Source organism: Rhineura floridana, chromosome 5 (assembly GCF_030035675.1).
Source record: "Rhineura floridana isolate rRhiFlo1 chromosome 5, rRhiFlo1.hap2, whole genome shotgun sequence".
NCBI lineage: Eukaryota > Metazoa > Chordata > Lepidosauria > Squamata > Rhineuridae > Rhineura > Rhineura floridana.
This window is the reverse complement of record NC_084484.1, coordinates 79,409,028-79,424,992: the sequence shown is the minus strand read 5'-3', so window position 1 is coordinate 79,424,992 and position 15,965 is coordinate 79,409,028. Positions and strand designations below refer to the sequence as shown.

The 15,965-nt window shown below is 39.6% G+C and overlaps 2 protein-coding genes across 4 annotated transcripts in view; one reads left to right on the top strand and one right to left on the bottom strand.

The window, feature by feature from the left end:
* MBTPS2 (membrane bound transcription factor peptidase, site 2) overlaps positions 1-15,965 on the bottom strand; it is a 129,936-nt gene that overhangs the window by 86,506 nt on the left and 27,465 nt on the right. The window lies entirely within an intron of this gene.
* Positions 1-15,965, top strand: part of SMPX (small muscle protein X-linked) — a 54,816-nt gene that overhangs the window by 37,458 nt on the left and 1,393 nt on the right. The window contains exon 5 of one of the 3 annotated variants that reach the window (XM_061627292.1): positions 13,738-14,035. The exons of 1 other annotated variant lie outside the window; for it this stretch is intronic. The gene's annotated coding sequence lies outside the window, so the exon portion shown is untranslated. Of the gene's footprint in view, positions 1-4,578; positions 4,898-13,737; positions 14,036-15,965 lie in introns of those variants that run through there. One more of the 3 variants, XM_061627295.1, reaches the window with a different exon arrangement.

Sequence of the window (15,965 nt, the reverse complement as noted above, 5' to 3'; positions counted from 1 at the left end):
ACTAAATATTAGTTATACTTTTATACCACGTATTCAGCTGTGTTCTCTAGGCCAATGTTTTTCAACTTTGGGTTGAACTACAACTCTCAGTGTCTAAGATGGCTGGGTATGATGGGAGTTGTAGTCCAAGTCCATCTGGGAACCCAGGACTGAAGAACAGTGCTCTAGGCAGTTCACAGCATGTTAATCTCAAAAAAGGTAAGGTGATGCATTTTGATAACAACCCTCTGCTGCTATTTAAAGTTGTAGATCCTTTATGTTCCTATGGCAGTGAGGCTTACTTCCAGGAAACATTTTGCAATTGCACTAAACTGGTACATGCCCACATCTTTCGTCTAAATGAAGCTTTGGCATTCCAGGGGAAGGGCCATAGCTCAGTAATAGAGCATCAACTTTGCACGCAGAAGGTCCCAGGTTCAATCCCCAACATCTCCAGGTCTCTCTGGAAATGTCCCTTGTCCAAAACCCTAGAGAGTTGCTGCCAGTCAATGTAGACAATGCTGAGATAGGTAGATCTACAACTCAGCATAAGGCAGTGTCCTATGTTCCTATGAAGATGACACATTTGTATTATTGTATTACTACTGTTTAATTGTATTCATATTGCATCTGTAATGGCTGGAGAAATTGTCCCAACTGAACAATATGGGTCAAAAGCATGAGTCATCACATGGGCTGTCTTTCAAATGAGTCATATTTGATTAGAGCCTTTAATGACCGTTTCAAAAAGTGTATCAAATCAGACATTTAATCTGAGAGAGGGTATCCTTTCATACTGTGGAACTGCTAATACTAGCATCATTTAGACCCGTCTAATATTCATTAAAAACATAACTATAGTATCAACACCATATGGAATTGTATCTTTTCCAAAACAAAGTAGCATAATAAACAGGGTAACCACCAGAGGTCATGCCTAATAACAGAATGTACTTTCTTTGCAACCAGTTTGAGCTTGACCTGGTGGCTGGGATCATCTGGAAGCACCATTGTGGTTTCTTTCCTTGACCCAGGGGGCTTCCAGACCTGTGCTATTTTGGGGTGGGATTCAATCACTTACTGGCAAATTCAGGTTGTGCAATTATAGTTGATGGGGAAGGTCTTGTGCAACAAACTCGCTTCCCTCAAAGAGTGGACTTCTTGTGATAAGGAAAGTGATAGGAAAATGCTCTTGAAAGTGTGGATAACACTTGCTTTGACATGATCGAACCTCCCCAGAAACAAATCAGAATGAATTCTCATTAAATAATCAAATTTGTCTAATCTCTCTACAAACAAATCAGGCTGAATGCTCAATAAACAGGTTGCCTGGAAATATCCCCAGATAAATGGTTTTTTTACAGACATGGCTGAATTCAGCTGCAGAAGCTGCTCTGATCTATAGGTCTTGTCAGCTCCTCAAGGAGGCGCTCAAGCTCTATTTTATTCCAGACACCAGATAAGCTTCCTTGCAGACTGTATTTTACTGAGCTGTGTGTGACTGAAACCTTTAAATGTCACTTTCTGGACCTCTGTTCAAAGTTTGTGATTTTTAGTTCTACTTCGTGATGGCAGCCTTAATGCATTTCTCTTCATCTCTGGCTCCTTCTAGGAAACTCATTTGGAAAAATAAATCTACTCATTTTCTCATTTAAGTATCAAACCAGAGCAAACTATTCAGCTCTGTTTGTAGTTTGGCCTTCTGGGTTTCCCTGACAACCAGAAATATATTCCCTTCCTGTTTTTTCTTTCCTCCTTTTACTAAGAATGTAAATTCGCAATATGCTCTTTTATCTCAGAGCAGGAGGGCTCTTCATTCTTCTTGTTGAGTAGCACAATTTTCTAGGCTGCTGAAAGCTGAAGGTGTATAAGCAGCAAGTTGCACCTTTGGAGCTGGAGTGCAATAGGAAAATGATTTGCCTTTCACGTCTGGAAACTTTTGCCATCCCTTTGAAGGCCTTATTCAAAATCTCAGCTACAACCATAACTAGTCATCCTAATCCGAAATTGCAGTGGTGCAAATTAGCAGTATCTAGTTGGTATTCAGTGCTAGTCCTACTCAGAGTAGACCCATTGGAATCAATGAAATGGAAATGGATTGCCTTCAAGTCGATCCTGACTTATGGCTACCCTATGAATGGGGTTTTCATGGTAAGCAGTATTCAGAGGGGGTTTACCATGGCCTCCCTCTGAAGCTAGTCCTCCCCAGCTGGCTACACAAGCCAGACCCTTCCTTGTCCGCAACTGCCAGCTGGGGGGCACCTGGGCTCCTTGGGACTATGCAGCTTGCCCATAGCTGCACAGGTGGCAGGGCATGTAACCCCCAGAGCTTGGAAAAGTTACTTTTTTGAAGTAACTCCTCCCCACCATGCTATACCAGCTGTTATTGGAATTAATAGACATGACTAATTTAGGTTCATTAATTTTAGTGGGTCTACTTTGAGTAGAACTTAGCTAAATGCAACCCTCTATCTTTAGCTCATCACTCAGGAATTTTTTATCCTTTGCAGTGTAAGTGTAACATAATTTTCTGTCTCTCATTTTCTTTGTTATATTTTGTCTCTCCATATAGTTTATTTACCACAATTAAATGAAGCTTGGAATTTATAATAATAATAATAATAATAATAATAAATAAATAAAAAACTTTGTGGACTAAGTTTCTCACAAGAGACTTGAGAATACTTTCTGGAGTTTGTCTGATCCTCACCTGTGAGCACCTTCTGTTACTGTAACTTATATTGGACAGCCAGAAACTGAGGCACTCCAAGGTCAATCCATCATAAAGTAAAATTTCCAAGAAATATAATACCTGTAAGAAATCCCAAGAACTGTCATGTCCAGTGTTTATTGATATTACATATAATCAGCACTGGGAGGCCAGCCAGTCCAAGGCTGACTTCATGACATGTAAACTTACCGTTATTCTTACGTGACATGAGCTGGAGTTGATACATTTATCACCACTTCTCAGAAAGTGATCAGCCCACTGAAGAAGAGGCCAATGAATCATTGATCTCTCATTGAAAACTTATAGGCCAACACAATCGTATGTGTGTTTACTCAGAAGAAAGCTCCGTCATACAGTGGGGCTTACTTCCAGGAAACTGTGCTGTGTTAGAATTCAAGCAATTTCTGAGATCCTGTTTTCTGGGCTATTGAAAACATTAGTTTAAGACAGAGGGGTGGGCTAAAAATGACAGGAACTGGGTTCCTCAAAATTGTCTCCCTGTTAATTTCCTCTGTAATGGCAACATTTATGCCTATAATCAGTATTTGAAGATCATCTCAAGCTGATAATTTTAAAGGACTATTCTCTATGATTTAGGACTGGTTGATGGAAATTAATATGTAGGATTTGTCAAGTCATACAATTGCCTGAAACAATATTAATGAACAAAATTGCATACCGTTAGATCAACAATGTATATGGAAAAATGGCTTTCAAGTTTTTCATTAATGTCAACATGAGAGTAACTGCTATCCAAGGTTTATTTATTTATTTATTATTTGATTTATATCCAGCCCTTCCTCCTAGCAGGAGCTCAGGGCAGCAAACAGAAACACTAAAAACACTTTAAAACATCATAAAAACAGACCTTAAAATACATTAAAACAAAACAATGTTAAAAACATTTTTTAAAAAAGCTTTAAAAACATCTTTTAAAAAAGGGTTAAAAACATATTATTAAAAAAACATACTGTATTAATAAGCAGACTGGGATAGGTCTCAACTTAAAAGGCTTGCTGAAAGAGGAAGGTCTTCAAAAGGCGCTGAAAAGATAGCAGTTGCACGAGGTGAATTTTGTTCATCAGCTTGGGGTTGGAATAGATTACCTTTGAGGTGCCTCCCCAGCTCTAAGAGGAACTTAAGCAGATAATTCTGGAGTAGTTTGTTAAGCATGGTTATCACAATGTTCAGAACTGGGTAAACCAGTGTGGTGTACTGGTTAGAGGACTACACTTCAAATCCCCACTCAGCCATGAAGCTTACTGGGTGACCTTGGGCCAGTCACTGTCTCTTAAATAAAACTACCTCACAGGGTTGTTGTGTGAGGATAAAATGGGAAAAGGGAGAACCACATACACCATCTTGCGGAAAGGTGAGTTATAAATGTAGGAATAAATAAAACAATTAATTGAAACAACCTGATCTGGGCAGGGTTATGTATGGCTCCAGAAGTTATATAGGATAGCCTAAAAAAAGGCAGAGCAAAGTGAGCCACATTCAGTGGTTGCTAGACTCTTCACACCATCTAGTTGTATATTATTATTATTATTATTATTATTATTATTATTATTATTTCTTTCCCAACCTTCCTCCCAAAGGAGGCGAGGCCAGCAAACAACCAAGCAGTAAAAAAAGATACTGTTAAAATAAAAACATATTCCACTCATTAAAAAACATCAAGAAACATTTAAAAACACTACGATAATCTAAAACAACCAAGAAGACTGTAGTTCCATGTGAGAGTCAGCAACAGATCACACCTCATTTTTCAGTTTTTAATCTTTTTTGAAAGCATCCTGTAGGACCTTTTTACCTTGTTGTTCTCACATTTTGCAATGTATACTTTCTTTCTTTTTAATGCAATGTAGGGCAATTTTGCTGCAGCAACAAGAGAAATGCCTTTCCCTTTTTTGGCATTGGTCTACATACTTCTGTTGCTTAGGAACAGCAGGACCAAAAAGAAAGCCACAGGATCCATCATAGCAAGTACTTGCTGGAGGCTGAGGAAATGGAACAAACCTGACATGGTTCTTATTGCATTTCTACCGACTGGAAATGATGATGGTGCCCACACTTACACTTACACAGCCTCATTAAAAGTTGAGTAGAGAATTAGATGTTTGCATTACAAACTATTGATTGTTGTTGATGATCAGTCAGGAATAACCAAGCCTCTCATTTTTGTTTTTCTTCCCTCTTGTTGTAAGCACTTCTGGTGGCTTTAAAAATAAACCTGATTATTGCTCCAGAATTTTGGATTTAAAGCAGTGTTTTTTTGTGTGCTCATGCAGACTGCAGTCGCCAACAGTATTAGTTTAGACAGGAATGTGCCTCGTCTAGTGTTGCTGGCTGAAAAGAAGCAACTGCACCCTAAGATAAAGCCATCTAATTAAAACAATGCTTCCTAAAATTTCACTTCACCTTTCCACAAAGGAAAATATTTCTTACTTGCTCAACAGCGAAGGTTGCAGAGTTTTGCATAAGTCCCACTGAAATCAATGAGTATGTGAGGAGGAATGGGAATACAACTCCACGTTAGTTTCTGATAGTTTTAGAAATAGATATCCAGTTGCATGAACTTTCTCTGCTTTAGTTCATAATACAAAGACTTCATGTACTCTGTTGCCTTCTTATTTTACTGAATTTAGCCAGCAATCCTACACATATGTATAGGCTTGCACAGTTCTTTTTCCTTTTCCCAAAATTTGCCTATGTGCTCTAGGAACAAAATCTTTCTCTGTATGTCAAGAAAACAATTTGCTCTATAATTTCTTACCACCAGACCCCATATCCTTTTGTCATTCATTGAAATTGTCCAATAATTTATTTATTTGAAAGTTGGTGCCATGCACTTATGCATACAGATGCACTGAATCTTGTCTGTTCCCTACGGGGTGACATTCAGAGGGATATTTAGCAGTATAATTCAGCAGCACCTCATCACTTTGCCTTTCTCCGAACAGTATGAAGGGCAACAGATTTTTTTTAAAATGGGGCATGTATGCTAGCATGTAACTGGGACAGTGGTGAGTAATGTGTCTATAAATGGGTTCATCTAAGGAGTAAACATCACATGGTCTCTGGCTTAGATTCCTGTTGAGTGGGAAACATTTAATGCATCTTTGGGCATACAGCACACAATTGCTTGTTCTTCACTTGAAATATTTAAAGAACCTTAACTTAATTCCAATAATGTAATCATATATAAAGGCCTTGGGTCAGGTTGCAAGGGCGAAGCACTTGAAAGTGGCATAAAAAGGAGGATTGCTAATACAACCTAAATTGCATCCCTTTGGGTGTATGAACCTTATGTTAGTCTTTAATTATATGATATACTGTACATAATCAGCCAAGACATCTAGCCTGAAGTAATCTGCCCTTCGCTCAATATTTCCAGTGTTGGTGATTTCATTATGCGTGGATTCTCGAATGTGATGTGGCAGATGGAAGTTTCAAATCTGCATAATCTTTTTTTAAAGAACACATTTTCATTAAATTTGAATGTATATACCTTTTTTGTTATGAAAAGCAGATTTCAGTATTAACTGGATAATGCTGCTCTGTTGATGCTTTTAAGTTGCCGCTAGCAAATTCATCTGCTTAATATTTTAGAAGAGGTCATACTTTCCAAAAAGTGCATCCCATTGCGCATTTATTGGGTGAGATTTCCAGGACTACCCCAATGGAGATGTATATAGCATCAGAAAATGAATACACATTGAACCCCAGGAACTGTAATCTAGTAATCAGGAAATAATCTAGTAATCCATAGGCCAGATTCTTATCAGGATTGGCCTTGCAGGCCAAATTTGACAGGTGGGGTCACCTGATATCACAATGACATCAGGTGATTTACTGCTCTGAAGTCCTGCAATTGACTTCAAAGCACCTTGCAGGCAGCAAAGCACTGCAAAAATGGTGAGAAAACCTTTGCTTTAGCAAGGGTTTCGCCTTCATGTTCATGAAGCCCCTTAAAAGCCCTAATAAAAAGAAGAGTTTTTTTCCTCCATTTTAGCAGGGGGTTCACTGCAAACCTCTTCCTGATCAGTGTGCTAGTTTGTAATTTACACGGTTAACATTGGCTGCAATCCATGAAATACTGGGCCAACAGAACTATCTTTAATATCCTTTTATGAATTCATATCAGTAGTGGAGATCCTCAATGTACAGGATGCCTTCATAAAGTATTTTTTAAAAACTAGGTGTGCCTATTCAACTGTACACAATTTCTTCAAGTGATGTGTGTTCAATGTCGCTGTTCTTTTCTGTATCTGCAAATGGGGTAATCTTGAGGTCAGTTCAGAGACACAAAGTGTGAACCTTCCAAGATGCAATGTCAACATGGAATTCTCCCATACTTTCTTTTTCAAGGACTTGTTCTACTTTTACACCAACCAGTGTACTGAGAAAGATGGGGAAATCCAAACAGAATCTTGTATATTTAATTTCCATTCTGCATCCTAACACAGCAGGTGGTTATGAGAGAGTCACAATAGACACAATCCACCACTAAGCTCTGCTGCCCAATACTCAATGAAATACATAGGAGTTACTCAAGAGCTCATCAGGTGGTTACACATTTTTTCACACTTTCCATTTGTTTCAATATGGCTTGCAAAAAATACATTTCGTGTGAATTGATTCTAGGAGTAAAAGGCACTTTCACCAGATTGGAGGTCAATATCTATGCAATTTTAATTTTATATACATAAATATAGGAATACAGTGATGCATACCTGTCAACTTTAAAAATCCAAAAGAGGGAGACTGAATCAGATCCTATTCTTCATCTTTGTATTCCTGACTCCACATGCACGCTTGAGCCAGGATAAGAAGGAAAAGGCAAAATAACAAGGGTAACTATGTCAAGATTTCATCAATCCAGTTCCCTAATCAATATCCCTAAATATATTCTAAAATATACTCTAAAAGCCAAAACCTTATAAGATGCTGTATACTGCCCTATTGTAATACTTAGCGTGACACATGACCATGCTGAGTGCCTTAACTTCTGTTCAAACAGAAACCCTGAGTTCTTGGTTATCAAGTTCAGGCAACCAAGGTTCCAAATGTGGTTGCAGGCTTATATTCTGACATCAAGGCAAAATAGTTGGTTTAATTCATGGTGGTTGCTGCAAGACGTTATAGCTCACCACCAGTGGAAAGAGGCTTAAAAACATGACAGTGGAAGAATGGTATAATAAACTTGGGGAAGTGGTGCTTAATGGAGAAAACCCATAATTAATTAGTGATCAGAGGACAGGCAGACCTAGGCTTATTTACTGCTATTTAGAAGGATTTGATTTCTTTTACAAACAGGACCAGCTGTGGTAGAGCCTCCTCACCCCTCAAGACAGCATTCAGTAGTGCAGACAAACTGATGGGAGAAGCTTTGAGAAACTTTGTAGGAAAGAATAGGATGTATACTTTTTGTTCAGTTTTGAGGCTCTGCATTGGGATAGTAGTGGTATACCATGCAACAACATTCCAATATATTGATACTTTAATGGAATAATGAGAAAAGCTTTCGTTAAAAGTTTATTCTTTTTTGCTATTATACTGTTATGTCATAATGAAATAATTTAGAGACCCTCAGCCATATGGTTATAGATAATTAAAAGAACATGAAGTTCAGACAATTTATCCAGGTGATGTGAAGTTTAGACAGCAGTATTTGATGCTGCCATTGGTAATGTTTATGGAAATACAAAGCCTCATAATTAGAACCTGAATCTATTTCTTAACCAATGGGAATTAAAAGTAGTCTACTTTCTCTTCCAAAGGGAAGAGAATATAGATATTTCTATATTTATTTAGTATGGAAACAACTCAGCATAATTATCTGGAAAATAGACACTGTCACAGTGTGAGACACTATGAGCATTATGTGCTTTCTTGATTGCTTCTTGATTAATAGACTGCAATACTGACATCCTATTAGCACTTGTATTCATACTTAACTTAGGCTCCTGCTGGGAGGGGGTTGGGATATAAATCAAATAAATAAATAATAAACTAGGGGAAAGTACTATTGAACTCAATAGGAAAAGGATATCTTCATAGATTGCACTGTTAAGCCTATAGAATAATACAATGCACCCTGTGGTGTTTATATTATAGATACACACACACACACACACACACACACACACACACACACACACACTACCCTCTACATTGGCAACTTTTCAGATTAATTGTGATCAAAATGCTTTACTGACTGTAGGCACATGCTGTTCTTAACAGTAAGAGTACAGTATTGAGCTTATAGGCACTGTGCACTTAAAACTGAGGACAAGGTTTGCTCTTGCCTGTATTGGTGTCATTTCATCCACCCACAGTTGCAAAGCTGACTCTTTAGGAGAGGAACAGTGAAGGAACATTTTCAAATGAAACCGCAGGGAAAATTTGTGTAGGCAGAGTGTAATTACACAGACTAGAATGCAGTACACTTGCGTACCCAGAATCTCTCAAGCAAACTTCAGAAGTTTAATACTTCCTTTTGCCTTCCCTACTAACAGAGCAACCTTCAGACATAAGATATTAGCATGGTCAGGGCTAGCTCTACCATTAGGTAGAGTGCGGCAACTGCCTCAAGTGGCAGGTGTTGAGCAATGAAGAGTGGCAGCAAGGTGTTGGGGAACAGTGCTGTCTGTGCCACACGACCTACTCTGTGTTCCCTAATTGTTGGAGAATGCGGTCTCTTCACCAGCGTTGAAATACAATCCAACTACCATGGAATGGGGGTGGCTGCCATCTTGTTCTTTACCTCAAGCAGCAAAATATCTTTGCACAGCCCAGAACATGGTGTCCAACTAAGATCAGGTTCAGATATCTATTCAGCCTACTCACTTCATTGGGTGACTGAGCTAATCTTTCTCAGCTTGAACTATCTTCCAGGGTATTTAAAAAATTAAATGGGGTTAGGGAAAGAGAACAATGTTGCCACCCTGAGTTCGTTGGAGGAAAATCAGCATTATAAAGTAATAGATAAACAACAGAAGATAGTGTGTCTGATCTACTCTTTACAGTTGGACATTTGGGTGTGTGTCAGAAATCACTCCCAATGTCTGAGAATATCTGTTCCAGACATTTCTCTACAACAAGGCCAATGAGACTAATAGCCCAATCAGAAACATGTTACTTTTAAGTTGATATTGGGAGTTGTGCTCCCAAAACAGCCACCAGTCATGTATTGTGATCTTCTGGGGATTTCACAATCCTTGTTTTTTGCTGTTTAAGGCAATCAGCATTAGAGGAAGCTTCTCTCAAGCCCCTAGAGGGCCACCATATGTTACTGGTGGTGGGCTGCATTTGACTTTGGGGGTCATGTAGAGTTACCAGGTCTCCGGTTTTTACCAGGAGTCTCCAGTTTTTGGGGGGGTCCTCCGGCTCTCCGGCTAGCACCCCTTAATCTCCGGACTCTCAGCTTCAATTTTAAAAAAAAAGTTTCTAGGTGGTCTGGTTCCCGAGATATACACCAAAACGTCAGCCATTGCCCCCGCGACTGTTTAATCTATTTAACTGATACGATGCTGAAGTTGGTTCCTAGTTCCCAGTTCCTTATTTGCTTGAAAGTCCAAAACACTAAAAAAGAAGAGGAGTTGACAACTACAGCAACTTCAAACCAAACTTAATATGTCTCTGAACCCCAAAATATATATGTTGGGGTACCCTGTATGATATATCACTGTGATCGGGGGACTCTCCCCGTCAAGAATAACAATACATTTATGCAATCAAAATCATCAGGCTTCTGATATTATCATAAATACATAATGATGTCATAAAATCATAAAACTTAAGTAACTGGGGATGCCCACCCCAAACTCTGCTCTGGGCCAGGACAAATCATACATCCCATGAAAGGGGAGGGTATCCTCTACGAGATGCCACTGCATCCCGCCTGGCCCAGAGCTTCTGCTGGGCGCAGGGCATGGAGGAGGTCATCTATGCAAAATCAAAATGGACAAAAACACATAGAAAAAAATAAGTAACTGGCGGTGTCCACCCCAAAAATCTGTTCTGGGCCAGGACAAATCATACACCCCATGAAAGGGGAGGGTGTCCTCTATGAGATGCCACTGCATCCCACCTGGCCCAGAGCTTCTGCTGGGTGCAGGGGAAGGATGAGGGCATCTATGCAGACAGAAAGGGTAGAGAATCTTCTTACTCTTACTCATTTCTCAGACCTCTTTCTGAAGTGAAGGGTCAAATCTGTGAAGAAGTTTGGAGCAGCCACATTAAAAGATAAGGGCAGGGCATTCCAGGCAGGGGGTTGCCAACCCTGCTTGGATATGGATGTCTTTGCAGAGGATCCCTCGTCAAGCTTTACCAACAGCACAATCCAAACTATATCTACTCAGAAGTAAGTCCTGTTCAGTTCTATGGGGGCTTAGTCCCTTAGTACGTGTGTTTAGAATTGCAGCCTTCAGGGGCATCCATCTTTACTCCCGAATGCTCCCATCTAACATCTCCACAACACTAGGCTCCTTTCTTCCTACAATGGCCTTCTGGTGACTGGACTGGCCTGAAGGCACTTAAACCCTTCTTGCCAAAAGCAAGTAGGCTAGATTAAATGTTCCCTACCCAGGCTCCATCTTTTAGCTAAGATTTCTAGCTTAATTTCCAGTCAGATTTTTTTTAATTGTATGCTCCAAGCAACTGTGATTGATGCTTAATATATCATGCTTAATGACATCACTCAGGCCTGCCCTGTGACATCATTTGGGCCCGCCCCTAAAATGTCAGGTTTTGGGATGCTTCTGACCTAGCAACCCTAGGGTCACGGGTTGTGCAGAGCTGTAACAGTGTTTCTCCTGTTTTTGAGGTCAGTTGGGGCTAATTAAAGGATGGTCCCAACAGCTGTACAGTGAGTTTAAAAGTTAGCAAAAGAGATGCATAAATGAAGAGAGATATTGGGCTGAGTGTGGGTAGAGGAAGAGTCTCCTTTGGATGGATGATCAGAGTTCATAATGCTTAAGAAGGAGCAGCAATAATTATAGGACTACTAGTATATGCCTCCTTGGCTGATATGAAAATCCACTCAGTTTAGGCCCAATCCACTTGTACATAGACAGCAGCTAAAACTGATTTTCTAACAGGCCTCACATAACCAAGTGAGCTGGATGGGGAGAAAAAAATATCTGAAAGGGGGGAGTGTGGTGAAGATAGGCAAAGGATGGTCAGAAGCAGTACACATCCAAATGCCAGTTGCTGGAAACCACAGGAGGAGTGTACTGTTGTGCTCAGGATTTGCTTGGGTGCTTCCCATAGTCATCTTTGGAATTTCCTTTGGAATTCTCTTCCTTTAAATATTAAACAGGCACCATCTCTGTTATCTTTTCAGCACCTACTGAAGACCTTCCTCTTTCAACAAGCCTTTTAAGTAGAGACCTTATCCCAGTCTGTGTTGGAATTGCTTTTTAATATGTTTTTAAACCTTTTTTTTTTAATGTTTTTAAAGCTTTTTAAAAAATGTTTTTAAAGATGTTTTGTTTTAATATATTTTAACGTCTGTTTGTATGATGTTTTAAAGTGTTTTTAGTGCTTTTGTTTGCCGCCCTGGGCTCCTACTGAGAGGAACGGCGGGATATAAATCTAATAAATAAATAAAATAAAATAATCTGGTTGGCTACTGTGAGAACAGGATGCTGGAACAGATGGACCACTGGTCTGATTCAGCAGGATCTTCTTATGTTCTTATGTACCCCATTCATGCAAAAAGTTAGAGCCTGCTTTAAAAGTGAACAGGGCAGAAATGTGAATAAACATGTAGGTCCTTCTACTTACCCCTCCATGTCTACTTAAGTCCACACAGTTGCACTGCAAACAATCCAATAAAAGCATAGGGCATATTGATGCGGTGGAGCTTTGGTCTACAGGTCGCATTGGCTCCAATCCAGGGATAGATAGACATAACTTCGGTTGGTAGCCCAGCTACGTCCCTACCTGAGTAAGGAGGACCTTACATCAGTAGTACATGCTCTGGTAACCTCACGTTTGGACTACTGCAACGCGCTTTACGTAGGGCTACCTCTGAAGACGGTTCGGAAGCTACAGCTGGTGCAAAATGCGGCGGCCAGACTGCTAACAAGAACTAAGCGATCTGACCATATAACACCTGTTCTGGCCCGCTTGCACTGGCTTCCAATACGCTTCCGGGCCAGATTCAAAGTGTTGGTACTAACCTACAAAGCCTTATATGGCGCGGGACCACGATATCTGTAGGAACGCCTCTCCCGTTATGAACCGGCTCGTACACTACGGTCTGCTACGAAGGCCCTCCTCCGGGTCCCGACCCATAGGGATGCCCGGAGGGCGGTGACAAGATCAAGGGCCTTCTCAGTAGTGGCCCCCGAACTATGGAATTGTCTCCCTGAGGAGGTGCGCTTGGCGCCGACACTATCATCCTTTCGACGCCAAGTTAAAACTTTTCTCTTCTCTGAGGCATTTTAATTCTTTGTTAATGATTGTAATGTTTGTAATTTGATCTTAGCTTATCCAGTTTTTTAGATTGTGAAATTTGATTTTAGATTGTGATGTTTTTGTATTTTATTGTATTTTATTGTATTTATGTTCACCGCCCAGAGAGCTATTGCTGGTCGGGCGGTATATAAGTTTTAAAAATAAATAAATAAATAAATAAAATATAACATGACCATAACTCTGACTAGTAACACATTTACAAAAACACAACTTTGTGCATTTCCCATCCATGTTGAGAAATGGGTAGGAATGGCCTGGTGGGATTGCACTCATCTCAGTGTATGCTGGGTTGGGTTACCCATGTATAATGGCATCCTGTTTGGGTGCAAGGCAGATCTATAGATCTAATTTCTTCGCCTACTCAGCAGGAGTTTATAAAGGGTTGGTGACTGCTGAATTATGCTGACAGTTTCATAGCAGAACATGCATTAGTGTGAATCATGATTTCATGTTTGTGTATAAGACTATGTTGCCAATGAGAATTTTCATGTATTTTCTCCAAAAATACAAATGAACCTCATTTAGATTTTATTTTGCAGGTCTGCCAAGGCGCATATGGAGAAGCTAAATTGATTGCAATGAAGAAAGTTCACTGAAATAGTTTATATATTTATATGATGTTTGTAAACATCCTAAATTCAAGAAACTTCATAAAATATTTGCACATCTGTAAAGTTTATTGTTATTGGTTTTGCTTACTGTAAAGCATATGGATGATATAGCAGCACAAAAGCATCTGTGTACACATCCAGGAAGTGAATTTGATCATATAACGAGAGATAAATGTAGTATAATTTTAAAAGTAGAATGGAAATAAACATTTTTTTCAGAAAACAAGCATTCATTTTTCCCTTTTCTAAATATGATCCACAGAGCATGCTAATAAATATATTTATGCAGATTATATGCATATAAAGAGTTAACATTCACATACAGTGGGTGTGCTATAGCCAAAATAAAGCTCTTAAATTCCATTTATTCCAAATGGAAAGTTAAATGCATGCTTACATCAGTGGACTTAAATGCCGTTAACTTTGGTTGAATTGTGCCCAATATATTTTTTATATTCATTAATAGCTAAAAGCTGTGACTAGAAGTATGCAAAATGGAGAAAAATTGGTGCTTAATTAAAAAAACTAATTACAAAATTGATGAAATACAAATACAACTAAACTAATTGCCTGTCTTCTGAATGAATTAGATATTCCCTGATAAGGAAACCCACAAAAAGAGCTTCTGCTCCAGATCATTTTCTAGATAAGGAACAACAGGTTAAATTGGATCCAGATTCAAACGTACACCTGAATACAGAGGTCATCTATTCACATTGCATTACTGCCAATGGACTATACATTTACAGGCATCCACGCCATCCACATTCTAGGGCAAATTCACCCTGTATGAGTACAGTTCTCTGCCATTATATGTATAGGGGATCAGATTTCAGTCTTTAATTAACAACTGGTAGTGACAAGTAAGGTAGTGGCAATGCCATGGCTTAATGGTGGCATGCACAAGGTGCAAAGTTCAGTCCCTGACATTTTCAATGAAAAGGGTTGCAGGGGGCTGGGAAAGACCTCTGTGAAAGTCCTTGTGGGTTTAGTTGAAGATGATAGCACTGGACTAAATAAATCAGTGGTCTAATTCAATATAAGGGTGATGCCTTTTCATGTGCAGTTCCTATAGTGGGAAATGATTTCATTGGCAAACAGATAAAACCAGTTTCAGTCTTCCAGAACAAAGAAACTTACGTAGCTTTGAGGAACTTAGATGTGTTTATTGGGATGGCAGTTCAGACTTTTGGCAGTGGACTTAAAGCCTGTGTCCACATAATGACTGACCCTGCCGATAATTGGAATATATTAATAATTGGAATGATACCGTTCCCATTTTAAGACAAGGTCCTTCATCACAAATAGAATATCAGTATTGTTTTATACAGCAGCAGTAAATGTATGATCAAAGAGTTCTTGTGTATAATGATTGCCTCACCGGACCTAAGCACATTTCCTTGGAATTAAGTCATCTTACCTTGTTCAAAGTCACTGGATCTTACCTTGTTCAGAACATGTATCTTGTTAATGAAGAATTATGCACACTGCTTAGAAATCTCATTCTAGTCTCCAATTTTATATTTATCTACATTAGCTCAGGTTGTATCCAACATTGTTGCTCAGCTGACAGTAGGGCTCTCTTAGTGGAACAGGGAGGGAAGTTTCAGTTATTCTTTCCCTCCCCATCGCTCCTGTGTTCCCCTAAATCTGCTCTGGAAGGCCACCTCAACTCTCTGGAGGATATTTAGGGTGTGGGGTGACTGCAGGGACTGTCATGACCCAGGGACTTTGCAGTGAGCAGTTGAGGACTCTGATGAAGTTCAGGCTACTTCCTCAGAGGAGAACCATCAATATCTTATTCAGCGCACTCCTGGCCAGAGGACACACCTCTGTCATCATACTCCATCTTGAAGGATGCAGCTCCCCACAGTGCCTATGTCTCTCCAGCATTGCAGAAGCCAGAGATTTGGAAATAAGTCAGGGTCCTTTAAATAGCCAGCAAAGCCCTCCTGGAAGGCAGAGACAACCACACCAGGTCTGGTTGTTGGTCTACCAAAAGCAGAGATAGCCAACGTAGTGCTCTCCAGATGTTGTTGGACCAGGACTCCCATGAGCCCCAGCAACATGGCCAATGATCAGGGATGATGAAAGTTGTAGTCCAACAGCACATGGAAGGCACCACATTGTCTACCACTGACATAAGGTTCAGTTTC